The sequence below is a fragment of the Condylura cristata genome, unplaced genomic scaffold (assembly GCF_000260355.1).
Source record: "Condylura cristata isolate star-nosed mole 26May11 unplaced genomic scaffold, ConCri1.0 scaffold00026, whole genome shotgun sequence".
Lineage (NCBI taxonomy): Eukaryota > Metazoa > Chordata > Mammalia > Eulipotyphla > Talpidae > Condylura > Condylura cristata.
The window spans coordinates 1,367,821-1,384,162 of NW_004567127.1; the positions used below are offsets into that span (position 1 = coordinate 1,367,821).

The window sequence follows — 16,342 nt, forward strand, 5'->3', positions numbered from 1 at the left end:
GCCGCCCCTCCCTCCCGCCGCAGCCCCCCCGTGGCGGGGCCTCCCACCTCCCCTTCCCCCCCGGCGGGCAGCACAGCCGTGTCAGCCTCGGGCTTGCCCCCGGCGTGCAGCCGAGGACGCGTCCTCCGTGCGGCTCCTCAAGAGGGCCGCAGGGGTCCAGCGTGCGTCCCGCGGGCACCCGGCTGCCGGAGCTCCCCTCCGCGGCCGGCGAGAGCCAGGGCACCGATCTGCCGCGTGCAAGGGCGCTCCGGCTCCAGCGTCGCGGCCTTCCTGCCGACGCCCTTCCCAAGGACGGACGTTCTCGAACCCGGTTTCCCAGCCGCGGGCGCCTGCCGGGCCGCCGGAGGCCACGAGGGGCGGCCGTCGCGCCCCCTCGCGGTGACCCGGGGAAGGGCACGCGGCCGGCCTGGCTCGGGGCTCGGCCCCGCGCGGGCCTCGCTCGCGCGTGGTGGCGAGGGCCGGCGGCGCAAGGTCCGGTTCCCTCCTTAATCGTGAGGTGTGGCCCCAAGAAAGGTGTGTGGACTCCCACTTCAGGTTTTCATAGCATTTGACTGAAGCTTTTGGTGTGGCCTTGGTGGAAGAAGGCCTCCGTGGGAAGGCCCTGGGACTAGAGTGCAGCCTGAAGTGGGAGCGCCCACACAAGATTATTTGGAGCTAAAGACACTTGGTTAACAGCAGGTGCAAACGCTCTGAGGCTCTACTTGTTTTCAGAGGGCAGGAAATGAAACTCCCATGTAAAAAATACCCTTTCTGTCCCAGGAGGAAAGAAACATTCTTATCACCAGAGATGTGAAGTCAAGGCTGAGAGAAACTATACAGAAAGATCTTGTTAAAATAACTCCTATTTTCCCATGTATTTTACTTTTCCACGCTGCTTCCCTTTATTCAACCTAATATATGAACACATGGGCCGAGTCACTTCTTGAGTGTTCATTTTCCTACTAGATTTCCCACATGCGGGTCAAATACTCTGTTTTTCTCCCATCATTCTCTGTCATGTCAATCTAATTCTCAGGAGACATAAGGTTCTCTCTCCCATACAGACTCCTAGGGCCACAAAAGAAAGATTGAGCAAAACATCATCTGAAAGAGGCCAGCACAAGACCTACTACAGGGGACGTGGCTGGGCTGATAGATCTAGTAGAACATGCTGGAATTCCCAGAGTCGGATGGGTGGAAGAGAACTGCCGGGAAAACAAAGGTAGGGAGGAGCGGCCCAGCGAACGAGCTGTCACTCCTGGGCTCCGGGGTCCTGGAGCAGCATCTCTGCCCCTGCCCTCGGCCCACCGGGGGCCTGGTCTCTGCCTGCCCCCTCGGCCCCCGCCTGCCCGCGGCTAGGCGCGTGGAGCGGGCCCTGGCCTCACTGCGTGGTCCAGCCCGTGAGGACTCCTGAGTAGGAGCTGAAACCCGCGCCTCCCTCTCGAATACGGCTTCCAGGCCGTGTAGGCGACCCTGGAAAAGCGTCTTGTACTTTCAGAAACTCCAGTTGTCTCGCGAAGCTTCCACAGCTGAGGGAAGGAGGCGACGCCAGGCCTGGGCGACTGAGCTCACCAAGTACCCACCCCCGATACAAGAAAACCTTGGTTTTGGGGTGATGAAAAACAAGAAATCTTGGGTCCCGCCGGTATGAAAACCCTGGAAAAAACAACGGACGCTCTTCTCCACTCCCCAAACAGAAAACGCTGGCTGCTGGGTGCAGGTCAAGGCGGGACCTGGCCCCCTCGTGGCCACCGGGGTGGCTGCAACCAGGACCGCAGCAACCCAAACGCGAGCGGGCGGGGGGGGCGCCCCAGCCGAGCTACCGCCCACCCAGCAGCCCCAAAAGTGAGCGCGCCGAGCCCAGGCCAGAGCCAAGGGCGCGTGACGGACGCGGAGAGACGCCAAGTGTCTCCCGGCGCCCCCGCGGCCCGGGGCGGTCAGACCCAGCTGTACCGGCGTCTTATTTCCGAGCTCTGCGACGCCCCTCCTCGAGTTCATTGCGCCCAGAGGGACCCCAGATTTCGACGGATGGGACGCCCAGGATAAGGGTCTTTTCCAGCCCGTCCCAAGAAGCCCGCCCCTCGCCCCGCGGACCCGCGTCCCCAGTCCTGCTTCTGCGGTTTTCCAACTTTGAGCACAATGGGAGGAGGAAAAGCTCGAAGCTCCCGTGGGGTTCTCGGCTCCCCGCGCACCCCAAGGCGGGTGCACTTCCTTCCCGCGCCTTGGGCACCCCCTGGGCTGCTGCGGGGGGCTGGCTGGCGCGCGGGCACAGCGCTGGCCCCGCCGGAGCCCACGCTGGAGGCGCGGGGCGGGCACCTCTTCCGCTCGCGCGCCCCCGCGGCCCCCCCGCGGCTCCTGGCCCAGAGCGAGACTGGGGTGGCCTCGGCCAGCGGCTAAAAAGCAATTTACGCGGTCAGGAAACAAGTTGACGAGGCTCGTATTCTGTGTCTCTGTGGCGCAATCGGTTAGCGCGTTCGGCTGTTAACCGAAAGGTTGGTGGTTCGAGCCCACCCAGGGACGCTGCGTTTTAGTTCTGGTCCTCGCGAAGGCTGAAAGGCCACTGGGTGCGGCTTCCGCCGTATCCTCGGAGTCCTCCGGATGTGCCCGCTTTGGGTCGCCTTCGAAACATGCTGCCCAAATTCCATAAAAGAGCCTGAAAGAAGAAACTTTCCGGCAAAGCTGGGGTTTTGTTTGTTTTGCACTAGAATTCGCGCTTAGTGGGCGGGTGTCTATCTACGGGGCTTTCGGGCTCGTCCGCAACCCCCAGCACGAATTCCTTCAGTTCTGGCGTCTAGGGTTTTGCAACTGCACGTGCCAGGAAACCTGAAAATCGCAAGACTGAGAACAAGAAAGCCTCGTCTTGGTGTGTGGAAGGCCTCAGTGCCTGGTGGGGGATTTGTTTCTTCCACGACGTGACTTGGAAGAAGTTACTGAATTTTCTGTGCCCCATTTCTTCATCTATAAAAAGAGACAAACACTTGTGTTTCCTTCATGGCTTCATCTAAATTCGAATGAGATGTGCACATAAAGTATTTGAGCACTTCCTTTCCTGAAGTCCCTCATCACCATTTTCATTATTTTCCTCACCTTTTCAATATCCTTTCATAGTGTGCATTTAAACGTTCCTCAGCTGATGGACATGACATTGGCTCTAATGTTTACTTCTTGGGCTCTGCTGCCCTCCTGTGACTATGCAGATGCCTCTCTTTTTCTTTCTCCTTTTTCTAGCAGACCTGTGCTTTTCAAATGTAAAAATTATAACTCTTCAGAGGGCATCCCTGTACAAACATTCTTTTCATCTGTGCAAGGATTTCCCTAAAACAGATTCCTGGAAATGAGCTTGTCTGATAAAATTACTTGTGCCGTTCTTCTCTTCCTAATTCCTGACTGATTGCCCTCCAAAGAAGCTGTACCTTGCCTTTTCCCCATTCTTTTCTTGGCAACACTATTCTGTCCTGACATTTAACAGCAGCACAGCTCATCACTTTTGCTTAAATACGCGCCTCTGAAACTCATTCTTGCAGGCGAGGGGCTGGTGGTCTACTTTTTCTCCTGATCTCTGAGAATTCTGGGGTGCTGGTTCCTAAAAGAGACTTGAGTCTGGACTCACCTGACTGCAGGCGTCCTGTTCCTGTTGCTCCTGTGACAGAGAGCTCAGGTTTCTTCAGCTGCTGAAGAATCCAGAACCTGCCTTCCAGAATGCACCACCATGGCTGGTCCTGAACAACATAAAAACTGGAAAGGGGAGACTTGAACTTTACTAGGGGAACTGAATGATGGTGGCTGTTCTGCCGCTGTTGTGGATTTGTTTGGCCTGTGTTGGTATGTGATATTTGCTGTAAGACCTTGTTTGGTGACCTGAGGGGAACAACTAGCTAAAGAAAATAGAAATAGGGTATGAATGCACAGATGTACATACGTAGTCTAAAGTCTTATTCTGGCCCTTTCAGAGATGTGGGATGATGTCCTAGCTCAGGCTGCTGTCAGAAGATACCACAGACTGGGTGATTTAAGCAGTGGACATTTGTCTTTTACAGTTTTGGTGGTTGAGACATCCAAGAGCAGAGGGCTAGTATATCCAGTTCTTGGTGATCTTCTGGCATCAGTGGAGAGAGAGTACTAGCCCTGATTATGGTGGGGAGACGGCTATTCCCAAGTCCTGAGAAGTGCTGCTTGTTATAAACTCTTGTCTGATGAGTAGCTAAAGAAAAATTAAAATAGAAATAGAGCTTTTATTTTCAAGTAGATTTACCTAGAATAAAATCCTGTTTTGATCCTCCTAATTGCAGAAGGCTGACTTTTGAGTTCATCCTCAGATAGCAAGGATTTTTGTAAAGACATGAATGCTATTGTGGAGTCTTCACCCCCATGACCTCATCTAATCCAGTTAAGCTCCCCCAAACACCACATCCTAGTACCATTATATTGGGGGCTAAGGTTTGACCACATGGATATGGAGGGATATAAAATATTCTCTCCATAAAAGGTGGTGACATAAAGACATTCCTGAAGTTCTAAAATGCCCTTCAGGTGACCAGACCACAGAGAACTGAGAACAGTTGCATGAAGGTGGAGTGGGGCTTGGCCTGTAGCTCTTTGATCTTCCCTTGGCGGGAGGGGAAAGAGAGAACAGAATACAGAAGGATTGTAGAAAGGAACTGCAGCCTCCTCCAACACCATCTCCTCTCCTCAAGCACCCAGTACCCAACGGCCAAACAATACTACCTGATTGTTCATAATAAGTGATTTTTATTTTCCAATAAAATCCACACGTATGAATCGATTATTTTTTTATTACAAAGTAACCTCGCACTTTATAGGTATATATTAAAAACCTCAGACAAAACAGGCTATAACTTGCCAACTGGACTGCTGAGCCACAGACAGCAGCCCCTGACCCCAATCACAGCGTGTCCCCTGAGAACAGGCCGGTCACAGCATCATGGTGCGCAAGTTCCTCCAGTCAATATAACTTAGGACCAGAAACTGCCCACTGCCCCCGCCCCGCCAAGAGCAATGTTTTGTGTCGATGACTCACTCGCTGTTCTATGCCTAGAAACTAAACTCAAATTTGGGATTGTTGAAAAGTCCTCGCAGAGCGCCATCTGTCAGCGTGCCTCCCGGCTTCAAACCCTCCCTTGAGCATCAGTCAACGCTGTGTCTACGGCCGACACAGGCTGCGGTTTTCGGGTCAGCAGGGACCCCGCGGCCCACGCTAACCAAAGGGCGCGGGCGCGGGCGCAGCTTCCCCGCCAGGCCGGGTGGGGGTGAGGGCGCGGCTGCCCACTCCACTGGCGGCCCCCCTCGGTCCCTGCCCTCCCCTGCCCCACGCCCTTTCGCGCGCCCCCTCGCGCCTCTTCGTTGTCCGTGCAGGGTCCTGGGTTGGGGGTCGTATTTCGGGGCGCCGGGCGGACACCCGAAGCACCCCCGGAGGGCGTGAGCGGGGAGGCCTGCGCACCCCGCCCAGAGACGGACGTTCCCACGCGGCCACGTCCTAAGGCGTCTTCTGGTGGCGCGGAATGGGTCCGGATCCCCCTTTTCTTGTTTGGGGGGGGAGAGGCGATTCCTGGGCTTCTAGACCGGAATTGAAAATGAGGCGGGGGGTCCGCACTGCCTGCCCAGAAGCCGAGGGTAACGGACTCGGAGGAGTTGGAGGAAAAGACAGGGAAGAAAAAAAAGGAGTCGCCCAACGTGGGGCTCGAACCCACGACCCTGAGATTAAGAGTCTCATGCTCTACCGACTGAGCTAGCCGGGCTCTCGGGAGCAGGGCGCCGCTTATCTCTCTAACCTACTGCGCACACCCGCGCCCGGCCGGCGCCCGGCGGTCCAGGGGCCTCTGCGGCTGGAGTGTGTGGGCGCAACGGCAGCCGCTCAGCGTGAGGAACCGGCGCTCGGAAAGTGATGCGGGCTGTGGGCCGGGCGAGCGCCCCAGAAGGCGGGGAGCGCCGAGTCCTGGCCCCTCGTGATTCCGCAAGTTCCGTCTGACCGGGTCCCTTCGAAAACCCGAATTCTGCGACCCCGACTCCGGAGGAGGCGGCGGAGGAGCGCGCAGGAAGGAGCGGCCGGCGCCCGGGGCCTGCTGCGGCCGGCCGGGGCGTGGGGGCGCGAGGGGCCGAGGGGCTCCCTGGAGGCAGGCCCCTTCATCTGGGGCGCTGGTTTGCTCAAAACTGGGAAAGCGGGCGCGGCCTGAGGACGGGACCACGTCCCCGACGCGGAGGGCGCCGCCGCGGGGCTCGGGCCTCACAGCCGAGCCCGCCGTCCTCCGCCCTCAGCTCAGGCAGAGGCGCCGAGGCGCCAGCGCCAAGCAGCCCGGCGACGTCTCCCGCGGGAGACAATAATCCACCCGGTCCGCTGACTGGGTTTGGCGCGCGGCCGGGGTTGGGGGGGACAGGCAGGGCCACTGGCTGCCCACCTCCGAGGGGACAAAAAGCTGAGCCGCTGAGGCGCGGTGCTACGACCTGCCGTGACTCGGATTCGAACCGAGGTTGCTGCGGCCACAACGCAGAGTACTAACCACTATACGATCACGGCGCGCCACGCGCCAGGCGGCGGACTGCGGCCCGCTTTTCCGTGCTGTGAAGGAGCCGCCCCCCCGCGCGCGGCCCGGGGAGCTGCTAACGCGTCCGCGCTGCGGCCGGGGCTTCGCGTGGATCTGAGGCGGTAAATCCCGGCTGCCGGCGCAGCGACGCGCCCGGAGGCAGCTGACGAGAGCGCTGAGCGGCCGCGGCAACGGGCACCGCGGCCCCAGGCGACTCTCCTCGTCCCGCTTCTCCGAAGAACCAAACCGCCCGGCACGGGAGGACCTTCCCGATTGCACCCCAGCGTGTACCCGGGATGGGGGTTCTGTTCGGGGAATGAGAGGTCCCAGAGAAGCGGAGCTGGTGAGCTGTGGAGGGGAGACGGCCTTTTCTTGCTCCAGTTGTAACCTCGCGTGCCCTGGGGAGACACCCGAGTGTCTCAAGTCACGAGTAAAGTGAAAAAAAATCATAAAGAGAAAAGTAGAGAGGAAAACTGTCGTTTTTACTCGGGGGAACAAAAGCTTGCGTTGCGTTGGCCGGGAATCGAACCCGGGTCAACTGCTTGGAAGGCAGCTATGCTCACCACTATACCACCAACGCTCCCCTCGCGTTTCCCGCGCGCCTCTCTTATCAGCGGGGCGCGGCAAGTTTTGTGACACCGTCTACGCTTTTCCATTTCACATCTGTCTCAAGAGAAATTTCCAACGTAAAATAAAACAACAAAGAGGAAAAGAAACTCTCTAGGTTTTCCTCTATCAGTTTGGAAATTCCGTAGTAGCTTCTTGTTTCATAGGTTTGAGGAAAAGTCAATTCTATTTTTTTCTTTCGTTATTTGAATGGGCCTCTGAAATCCCACGGACGGAGAACACGCTGGAGTTAGCTCTGCACATACTGCCACCGCTTGCGTGTTTCCTTACGGCAGACGCATGAACTTGCATTTGAAAAGATGCACACTTCCCCCCTCCCCCCACCCCACCCCACCCCATGCACTTGTAATCTTTGATATATATTGCCACATTGTGTGGAGAGATACCATTAATTTTCACTGTTAGCAAATGATATCAGTCAACTGCATATTTTCTTTCTTTTCCTCTTCACGAAAGCGCAGGGTAAAAACAAGGAGTCTCGTTTTAATTTGCATTTATTCTATTACTATTGCAGTTGATTATTTTTCATAACTTTGCCATAAAATTTTAAGACTTAATAAGTCATATGCTTTGTCTTTCTATTGGGTAATTATATTACTGATTTATACTATTTTCTCATTTGTCTTATGGTATTATTTGTAGGATTATTAGTTGGACAGAAATTTTCTATTTTTCTGTAATCTTAATTCATGATTTTTATCTTTGCTTTTGTCTTGGATAAGTCTTCTTCCAGCCTAATATTAAGATAATTACCCACTACTGGTTTTTATCCACTACTAGCTTTTTAATTGTTTCAGTTCTTCCATTTAATTTTTTGATCCATTTTGTATGTGGCATGAGATAATAATTCCGCTTCTAGGGATTTATCCTAAGGAAATATTTGAGAAGGTACAGAGAAACATTTCTCTATACAGATGTTCATCACACTGTTTTTTTATAAAACCAGAATTTTAGGGGGGATGTTAAAAGTGCAGAAATACGATTAAGTCCATTTTGATGAACACCAACATGAATTTTTTATTTACTTTGTATATTATCTACTTTGAATTTATATTTACTTTGTATATTGTTGATGGTAGCACAGTGTGGTGTGATTGCTACGAAAGACTTTTGATAATAACTATCCACAAATGCACACACCTTTTGAGCCAGCATTTCAATTCCTGGGCATTATTCCACTTATGTGCAAAATGACATATACAAACTAATTTATGGCAGCATTATTTATAAGAGCAAAAGATTAGCTATAGCTTGTCTATCACTAAGAAGCTAGTTCAGTTAGCTGTGGAATACCAAACACAATGAATTACTATATTCTATAAAAGAAAGAATGAGCAAGCTCTTCGTGTCTAATCTGGAACTATTTCCAAAGTATATTATTAAATGAAAAAGGCAAAGTGAAGAAAAACTGTCCAAATTATAGATTGCTGTCATTTGTGCAAGACCAGGATCATATTTAAATATATACATACATATGCAAGCAATATAGATTTCTATAAATTATTATGACATTATAATTGTAAGACTAAATATTGTTTGCCTTATCACCGGGAAAGTAGATGACAAAAGCGAAAATTTGGTTTATCAGTTAGGCCTTTTTGCCTATAAGCCTAATTCGAATCTTAAATCATGTAACTTTTAAAAATTAATTAAATTGGAAGAAAACGTATTTCTGAAAAATGCTATTTTTACTGGAATGTGTTAGAAATATATTAATTTTTTAAATAATGTCGATAGACTAGTATGCACACTAGAATTCCATTTCCTGTTTCAAAAATTGGAGACTAACAGTTATCGCAGAAATAGTTGATTTCTACATCGTTATCGTGTACATTTTGTGCTGCGTTTGGAGTCTGTGCAGCAGAAACTGACTAGCCGAAATCAGGTTAATGAGGGAAAGAATTTTCAACAGAGTTGGAAAGGAAAAAATGCTCCTTCCCTGACCGGGAATCGAACCCGGGCCGCGGCGGTGAGAGCGCCGAATCCTAACCACTAGACCACCAGGGAACCTGCTAGGGTGGTTCAACACAAAATATATGATACTATCTGAGCTTGTGTTCTTTGTTTATTGTTGGGGTGTGTGTGTGTGTGTGTGTGTGTGTGTGTGTGCGTGTGCATGTAGTCATTTCAACTTCTGGGTTTTGAAGTCTTAATGTCTAGGCTCTCTACAGAGACAAAAGCTGGAAGAAAAGAGCAAGAAAAAAGCCTTCAGTTTCAAGTAGTGTTCCTGAATTCCTGAACTGTGATCAGTAGAAAAGTAGAGGTTCTAACTGGTGCTTTCCTCAAATTGACCAGGATCTTTTCCTTGAGGAATATAGAGGACATCATATGAGTAACACTAAGAAATCCTAGTCCTGTTGCAGCTTTTTTTCCAGTTCGTCTGAATTTCGACCAAACTGTCGGCTAAAACGAATGTCACAATCAACGAGAGTGACTAGGGCCCCCGTCTGCCTGTAGTCTGCAGCATCTGTGCCTGAGTGGCTGGGACGAGCTTAAAAGGACAAGGCTTGGGAACTTTATTTATTTATTGTTTTAATATGAAGGAAAAAAAGAAGGAGTCAGGAGAAAAACAGAAAATCCTGGACTGAAGGAACTTTAAGATGCTCACCAAATCACGCCAATTAACTTTATGTGAGAAAGAAAAGAAAAACGGCAAACAGATTAACAATCAATCTAGGCACAGGGTAATGGAGCGTTCCATATTTTATTCTTTCATCTTTTCTTTAGGTTTGGAATTTTTTAAATAAGAAGTTGAAAAAAAATAAAAATGAAACAATCAAAATCCTTCCCGCTGCCTGTCTTGATCAGATGTCCACAATGAGAATCACTCCCTGAACAAATAGTTCAAAATAAAAATTTTCTGATGGTAAATGAAAGATTCAAAAACTGGCTCATTAATAATGTGTATATATCACCAGACCCTCGCAGAAAAAACTGGGTAGTAGGATCTGAGGTATTCGTGGAGAGTTTGTGGTTGCTTTATCGTACTTTCAAGTAGTCGATGTTAAAATGTTGTTTAAGAAAAGTATTAATCATCCATCATCTGACACAAGCTATACAACCTCTGTCGTCAGACACGGTCCGGATGGAGGGGAATTGCTCTGAAAAATCAGACTTTCCACGCTAACTTATGTTATGACCTCCCTTTTTTGTATAATCGTAATATCAAAATATTCTGAGCAACTTTCAGCTTACAATTGGACTGCCTCAGCCGCATAAGGCCTGTTTGCCTTGACAAGCAAGCACTGCACCAGGGTGAAAAATTCCCCTGAAGTCAAGTGACTTGTCTACTGACTGATAAATAAAAGCAAAAGGGCTGTTTTTGCAAAGTCTCTCTCACTGCTGGATGGAGGAAAACCCAAATCTTATTCTATTATCTCACCTAGCCTTCTATTCAGCTTCTAAAGAATTACTCAACTTCCTATCGTTTGGCCTTTAGATGTGGAAATTCATCCAGGTTGCCTGTTTTTAAACTAGTCAAGTTTTCCACCTGCTACACCTTAAAGGAATCCACAAAAGTCTTCTTGCTAGTTTTTCAGGATTCTACTATGTAGTCTTTAGATAAAGAAATTCACCTATGTCTCCTATGCAGAGATTTGATTAGCAAGGAATTTCCTCTTCTGCCTCCCAGGATGACTCAGGTAGAAAAACAAAAGCCCATTAAGTAGTAGATAAAGTTTAAGGGACTTCTATCTTAGTTGATCTCACTATAGTAATCTTAGTCATAAACTTTGTGCACTTATGTTCCTGTTTTTAACCTTGATTGATTTTCGAATGTTATATCTCAGCTAAAGGGCAATACGACCCTAAACTGTTCTTAGAAAAAAAAGATGATTGTAATCTCTCAGCCCAGTTCGTGTGCTGATGTCATCCCACTGCTTGCTCGTAATGTATAAAATAAACATCTGCTGAAGGCAGAGCAGGAAGACTTGCATCCAACTCTGACTCCCGTGTCTTCCTCACTCCCCTTTCCTCTTTTTCTCCTTTTCCCCTTTTTAGGAATCTCCACTAGCGACGCCTTCCCACCTTAGGGTCCTGCCTGTCTTGCCTCCAGACCACCTCAATAGTTGGAGCTGGTCTCCGACAATCATCCACCTTCCTTTGGGGGTAAAAACCAGAAGTTAGGGAAAGTTAAGTGCGAGTCATTTGTTTTCATAAAATCCATTAGTCCTGTTTTTACATGTCACCGATAAGGAGCCCATTTCCTTTGGTCCCACTTCTAGCCCCATTGAAGAACTACCTGTATCCCAAGACTGGAAAAAAGTTTAACCTTCAGAACAACATCTCAGGATTGTACCCGGGATGGGGACAAGGTAATGAAGTCTCTGTGTCCAGAGGAAATCAGCCTGCTTCTGTTCTGTCTTTTGCACCGGCATGCTGCCACCTGCTGGTAGGTCTTGGTAATACACGAGGCGGCCGCAGGCACAGCGCGGGGCGGGGCGGGGCGGGGCGTGGGGCCGGGAAATTTGCCACGTTTCTGGGCACCAAAGCGCCAGGGGCGGGTTGAAGCCGCCACCTCCTCCTGACACAACACACCTGGAGGTGAACGGCGTAGGAGGCGACCCACTCACTTCACTCCATGCTCATTTTTCTTTTTTCAAACGCAGATCATGTGCCAGACGAGGCGCTGAAGATACAAAAATATGCTTCAAGAGCTCAACATCTAATGAAAACCAAGTTCACCGCTGGTAAAAGAGGATGTATCAGGGGAGGATGAGTAGATGTACTTTCCACCTATTCCTCAGGCTTCTACAAGGGAACCGCGCACTGCGCGTGCGCAGACGTGGGCGCCGACCCGCGGGGAGGCGGGGCGCTGGGGTGCAGGAGTCGCTCGGGGGTGGTTTCTCGGGGCTTCCTTTTGCCCACATACACAAGCCGAGGCCCAAGGAGCACGCGCCTGGAAATGCCAAGCCCTGCAGCTCCACTGCCCTCCAAAAGCCAAAATAAAAGAAAGCTTAGCAAAATAGAAAACTACCAAGTGTGTTTGCTTGTTTTAAATAAACCCACAGGCAGTGACTCACCCAGCCCAGCAGCAAGGGCTGAGGGAGCGCCTGGACTTCGGCCTCGGGCTCTGCGACTCGCGGCCTCCCCTTCAGGAAGATGAGCCAAAGCCCAGCAGAAGAAAGCGGCGCGGAAAGGCATCCACAGCCGCAAGAAATGGCCTTCACCACCTTCGGGTGCCCAGACCTCTGGGCCTCTCTCCAAAGGCAACGCAGGCGCCCTCGGAAGCGCCCTCGGGGATCCACGCTGTCCCGGTCCCTTGTGCAGTTAAATGCAGGGAACTCCCACCTGCCCTTTACTGCTTTGCTCGACAGTGACACCCTGCACAACTTTGTACAATGTGACAACTCTGTATGCACATGGCTGCATTCCAGGCAGGACTTGCCACCACAGCACTCCCTGGTGTTGCCACACACACTTCTCCCCCATCTCCGCCCCACTTTAACTGGCTGCCACTGACCTGTTCTTTTCCATGTTGTCATGTTGAAATGTTATATAAACAGAATTGTCCCATATGTAAACGTTGGGGGTTGGCTGCTTCTTGTTCAGCATAATTCTCTGGAGATTCATCCTCTTCGTGTTTGTAGAAATTGTTTCGGTATCTGCACCTGAAGCTTAATTCATGTTGCATTACATATAGTTTATAGAGTCTCAGTTTTGCAGGATGAAGGGCTCTGGAGATTGGTTGCACAAAAGTGTGAATGAACTTAAAACTTAACTGTGCACTTGAAAATGGTTAAGATAGTAAATTTTATGTTGTGTGTGTGTTTTATCACAATTAAAATTATTATATATTTTTAAAAAGATTTATTTATTTATGCACAAGAACCAGGGGATAGGCCAGAGGTGCAGTGCGTGAGAGGCTCCCCAGAGACTGAGTGGGGGCAGAACAGGCAGAGCCACTGACATCCACTGCTGAGGGAGCAGCGGGGAGCCAGGAGGGGTGTGCTGTGCCCTGTGGGTCACTCCCTGGCCGGGGATCAAACTAGTGCTGCAGTGGCTGCAGACAGCTCTAGAGTGCTGAGACTTAACCCCTGGTGCCACCAGGGAGGGCCCTAAAATTATTTCAAAGGAACAGAAAATTTCATAGAGAGATTCTAAAGCAAAAAATGAAATTGTTTGGGGCTCAAGAGATGCAATCCTTTGCTGAGAATGGAGAAAGAGCCATTAATTCCACCAGGGGGATCGGAAGAAACACTTGTCTGACTCAGCACTAACACCTAGCCCCTGGTGTAGATGATGATACCTGCATCTGAAATGAAATAAGATTCCCTTCTACTTGGACCTTTAAATCCCTAAGAGCCCCCAACACTTTTATACCACCTCGCTTCCCACGTAATTCCAGTTGACATTAATCTCCATTATTGTCCACAGTATTTCCTGTCTGGGGGACCATCCTCTTCACCATCCCTGTCTCTGCCATCCCTTCTGGCTACCAGTTCTCAGCCACCCCAGAATTCTGATATACCTGGCCTAGAGTGTAGGCTGAATTTCAAGCTCTGGGGATGAGACTAAGAATCAGTTTTCACATCTATCTTCCAAACAATATCACCACTTCAATAACAAAGTAATGCAACCTCAAAATGACCAGAATTCCTGGTTTCTGACTAGCATGGGTGGTTGCTACTTTTTGTTTGTTAGCTTGAACCTGTTTGGGCTCTGACCCCTATTTAATCCTTTCACCTCCTAGATAAATATGCAGATACCCAATTATTGCAATAATCCTTCTTCTTGACAATATTCAGCCCCTCACTATTCTAAACTCTAATTCAGAATTGTCCAACAGAACCCGAAACTCTGACTCCTGACTTTGCCCCCTGAAGCCGTCCCATAATTGCACAGCAGGATTCTCTGCAGTAAATACAACTTATTCTCTGCCACCCGTTGATGTCTCCTAAATCTCATTTAATCCACAGGTTTTTACCCCATCTTCTCTTATTTTGTGGTTTCAACTGATCATTGAAAACCCCAGATTATGTATCCGGTAGAGTATTCCCTCCACCTGAATTTTGATCTCTCAGACTTTCCTGTAATCCCTCTAAGTGAGTCATTACCTGCAGACTAGAGACTGATCAGATTCAAACTGAAGGGTGTGTTTAGGTTGATTTTATTCTCACCACCATTTCTTATACTCCTCTGGCCCTTTTTTCCTCCCTCTCCCTCTTCCTTAACATCAAATCCCTTTCCTCTGTTCACTCCAGAGCTTAAACAAATTCTATACCCATTCCTTCTCACCTCTTAGTCTCCTCGCCTAGCAACTCAGGAGCTTAAAGATCTTTGAGTGTGGGTGAGAGGGAGAGAAGAGAAATTGCTTATAGGCTCAGGGAATGAAAACGGAAGAGAGCAGAGAGATAGACAGCTGCAAGGATCTGACTGGGAGACTGAAACAAACCCTCATCCTCAACTCAGAGCTCAAATTTCTTCTCTGGACAGCTGACATTTTTAGTCCATCTGAAATACTCTGTGAAGATGGGGGTGGAGCTGTAAACCACCTCTGCTGAGAACCTTATTTAAAGTTAGCTACCCCCAAGGTATGTTCTATAGACAAAAATGCAATATTCAGCTTAGCAGGGGTGAGGAGAACAAAAGATCTACACTTGTCCACTCTAATTTTTAAAAGCCGGGAACTGGTCTTTGAGAATGCTGGAGGGCTGCCTGGAGTAGGCAGTAATGGGCGTCATAGAAACTGGAATTGAATATCTGACTTGTCTATAGTATTTCTGTCTCCCTCCTCTTCTTTGCACCCTGAACTCCATATTCTTTCTAATTCTCCTGCTATTCCCACTCTCCCATTCCTGCATCCCGCCCCACCAGCCTTCCTGGAATTTTGGACTTAGCTATTTTTAAAACAGTCAACTCAGAGCCACCTCCCTCCCCCAGCTCAGCTGTCCAGTACTCTGGCCAGCCATATACTTCCCCTTCCCCCCCACACTCTTTGGCTCCCTGACCTCAGGGAGATTGCAGCAGGTCTGGGGACGTGGGGGAGAGAGACATGGAGAAAGAGACGGGGGATCCCCTGGCTGGAGCCAACCGACAGACAGAGTAGGCAGTCATGGCTGGAGAATTGGATACCAGAGTAATCTCTGACCTCTGGAAACAGTAAGTCAAAATGAAATTGCAATTCCTTTAATAAGCTATTGGATTAAAGTTAGACTTTCATAAAATTACACCACCTTAGATGTTGGATGCAAAAGTCAGGACTCCTCCATACCAAGGCTTCCCGGTCTCCATTTCTCCTCCTGTTTTACAATTACCTGGCCTTTGGCCATTTGAAGTTTAATCCTCTGTCAGGCCTCTGGCAGTCTTAGCTCCCTCTTTGCCTTGCTACCTCAAGACTTCTGAAGAGTCTTAGGAGGAGTCTCCCAGGTCCTTACTCTGTGTTTTTTTCTCACCACGACCAAATGTCGCCTCAGATGAGCCTGAGTTGTCCTTCTCCTGCCTTTCCTGAGCAGGGGCCTGCACACTGGGCTGCCAGGAGTGGGGGTTCCCCTTGTTGAATCGATTTTTCCCTGCAACTCCACCTACACCATTCTGTGCTCCCCCTTCATGGCTCTGCCCCCGCCAGGTCTGCACCCCCAGACAGGGAAGCTGGGCAGGAGGGGGTCAGCATCTTCCCCAGTCCTTTCCTCATCAAAAGACAGAACTGAATTTCCTTTGCACTCTCTGCTATGGAAGATTAGTGGAAAGAGTGGTTCTTCAGGCAGGTTTGAAAAAATACATGAGTTGTTGACTCAGAGCAAACAAATACTGATTTGCATGCTGGGTTTGTAGCCCATGACTCTGTGAGAGAGAGATTATCATGGCCACTCTCGAAAGTAAATAAGAGACTGGTTGCCTTTTCATTTGAATGCTGATATTCTAGAGGGGAAATGGTCCTTCCTTCCTTCTTTCCTTCCTTCCTTCCTCCCCCCTTCCTTCTTTCTTCTTTCTTGCAGAAAATTCTATCTGAAAAGGATGGGGGTGGCGGGGTGTCCCTTCCTGGTAGAGAGGGGCAAATAAGAGACACATTTCTGGGGGTTTTCCAGTCCTGCTTCTACTGGGAGTTCCTTAGGATAAGTGGGATCTGATCCACGACATGATTCCTCCATTTATTTTGGTCTTTTATTAATTCATTTTTTATATTTCTGCTGTTGGGCAGCTCAGGATGGGGCAATACAGTGGACTCTGGCACTGGAGTCCACCTTCTCCCCCCCCCC

The 16,342-nt window shown here is 49.7% G+C and overlaps 5 non-coding genes across 5 annotated transcripts; 1 reads left to right on the forward strand and 4 right to left on the reverse strand.

Annotated features, from left to right (window-relative positions):
• The first annotated feature begins 2,425 nt into the window (after positions 1 to 2,425).
• TRNAN-GUU lies at positions 2,426 to 2,499 on the forward strand. The gene has a single exon. It is a non-coding gene; the product is annotated as a tRNA-Asn (tRNA).
• Positions 2,500 to 5,662: 3,163 nt separating this feature from the next.
• TRNAK-CUU lies at positions 5,663 to 5,735 on the reverse strand. The gene has a single exon. It is a non-coding gene; the product is annotated as a tRNA-Lys (tRNA).
• A 704-nt stretch (positions 5,736 to 6,439) lies between these two features.
• On the reverse strand, positions 6,440 to 6,511 carry TRNAH-GUG. Its single transcript has one exon. It is a non-coding gene; the product is annotated as a tRNA-His (tRNA).
• Positions 6,512 to 7,026: 515 nt separating this feature from the next.
• TRNAG-UCC lies at positions 7,027 to 7,098 on the reverse strand. Its single transcript has one exon. It is a non-coding gene; the product is annotated as a tRNA-Gly (tRNA).
• Positions 7,099 to 9,080: 1,982 nt separating this feature from the next.
• TRNAE-CUC lies at positions 9,081 to 9,152 on the reverse strand. Its single transcript has one exon. It is a non-coding gene; the product is annotated as a tRNA-Glu (tRNA).
• Positions 9,153 to 16,342: the final 7,190 nt, after the last annotated feature.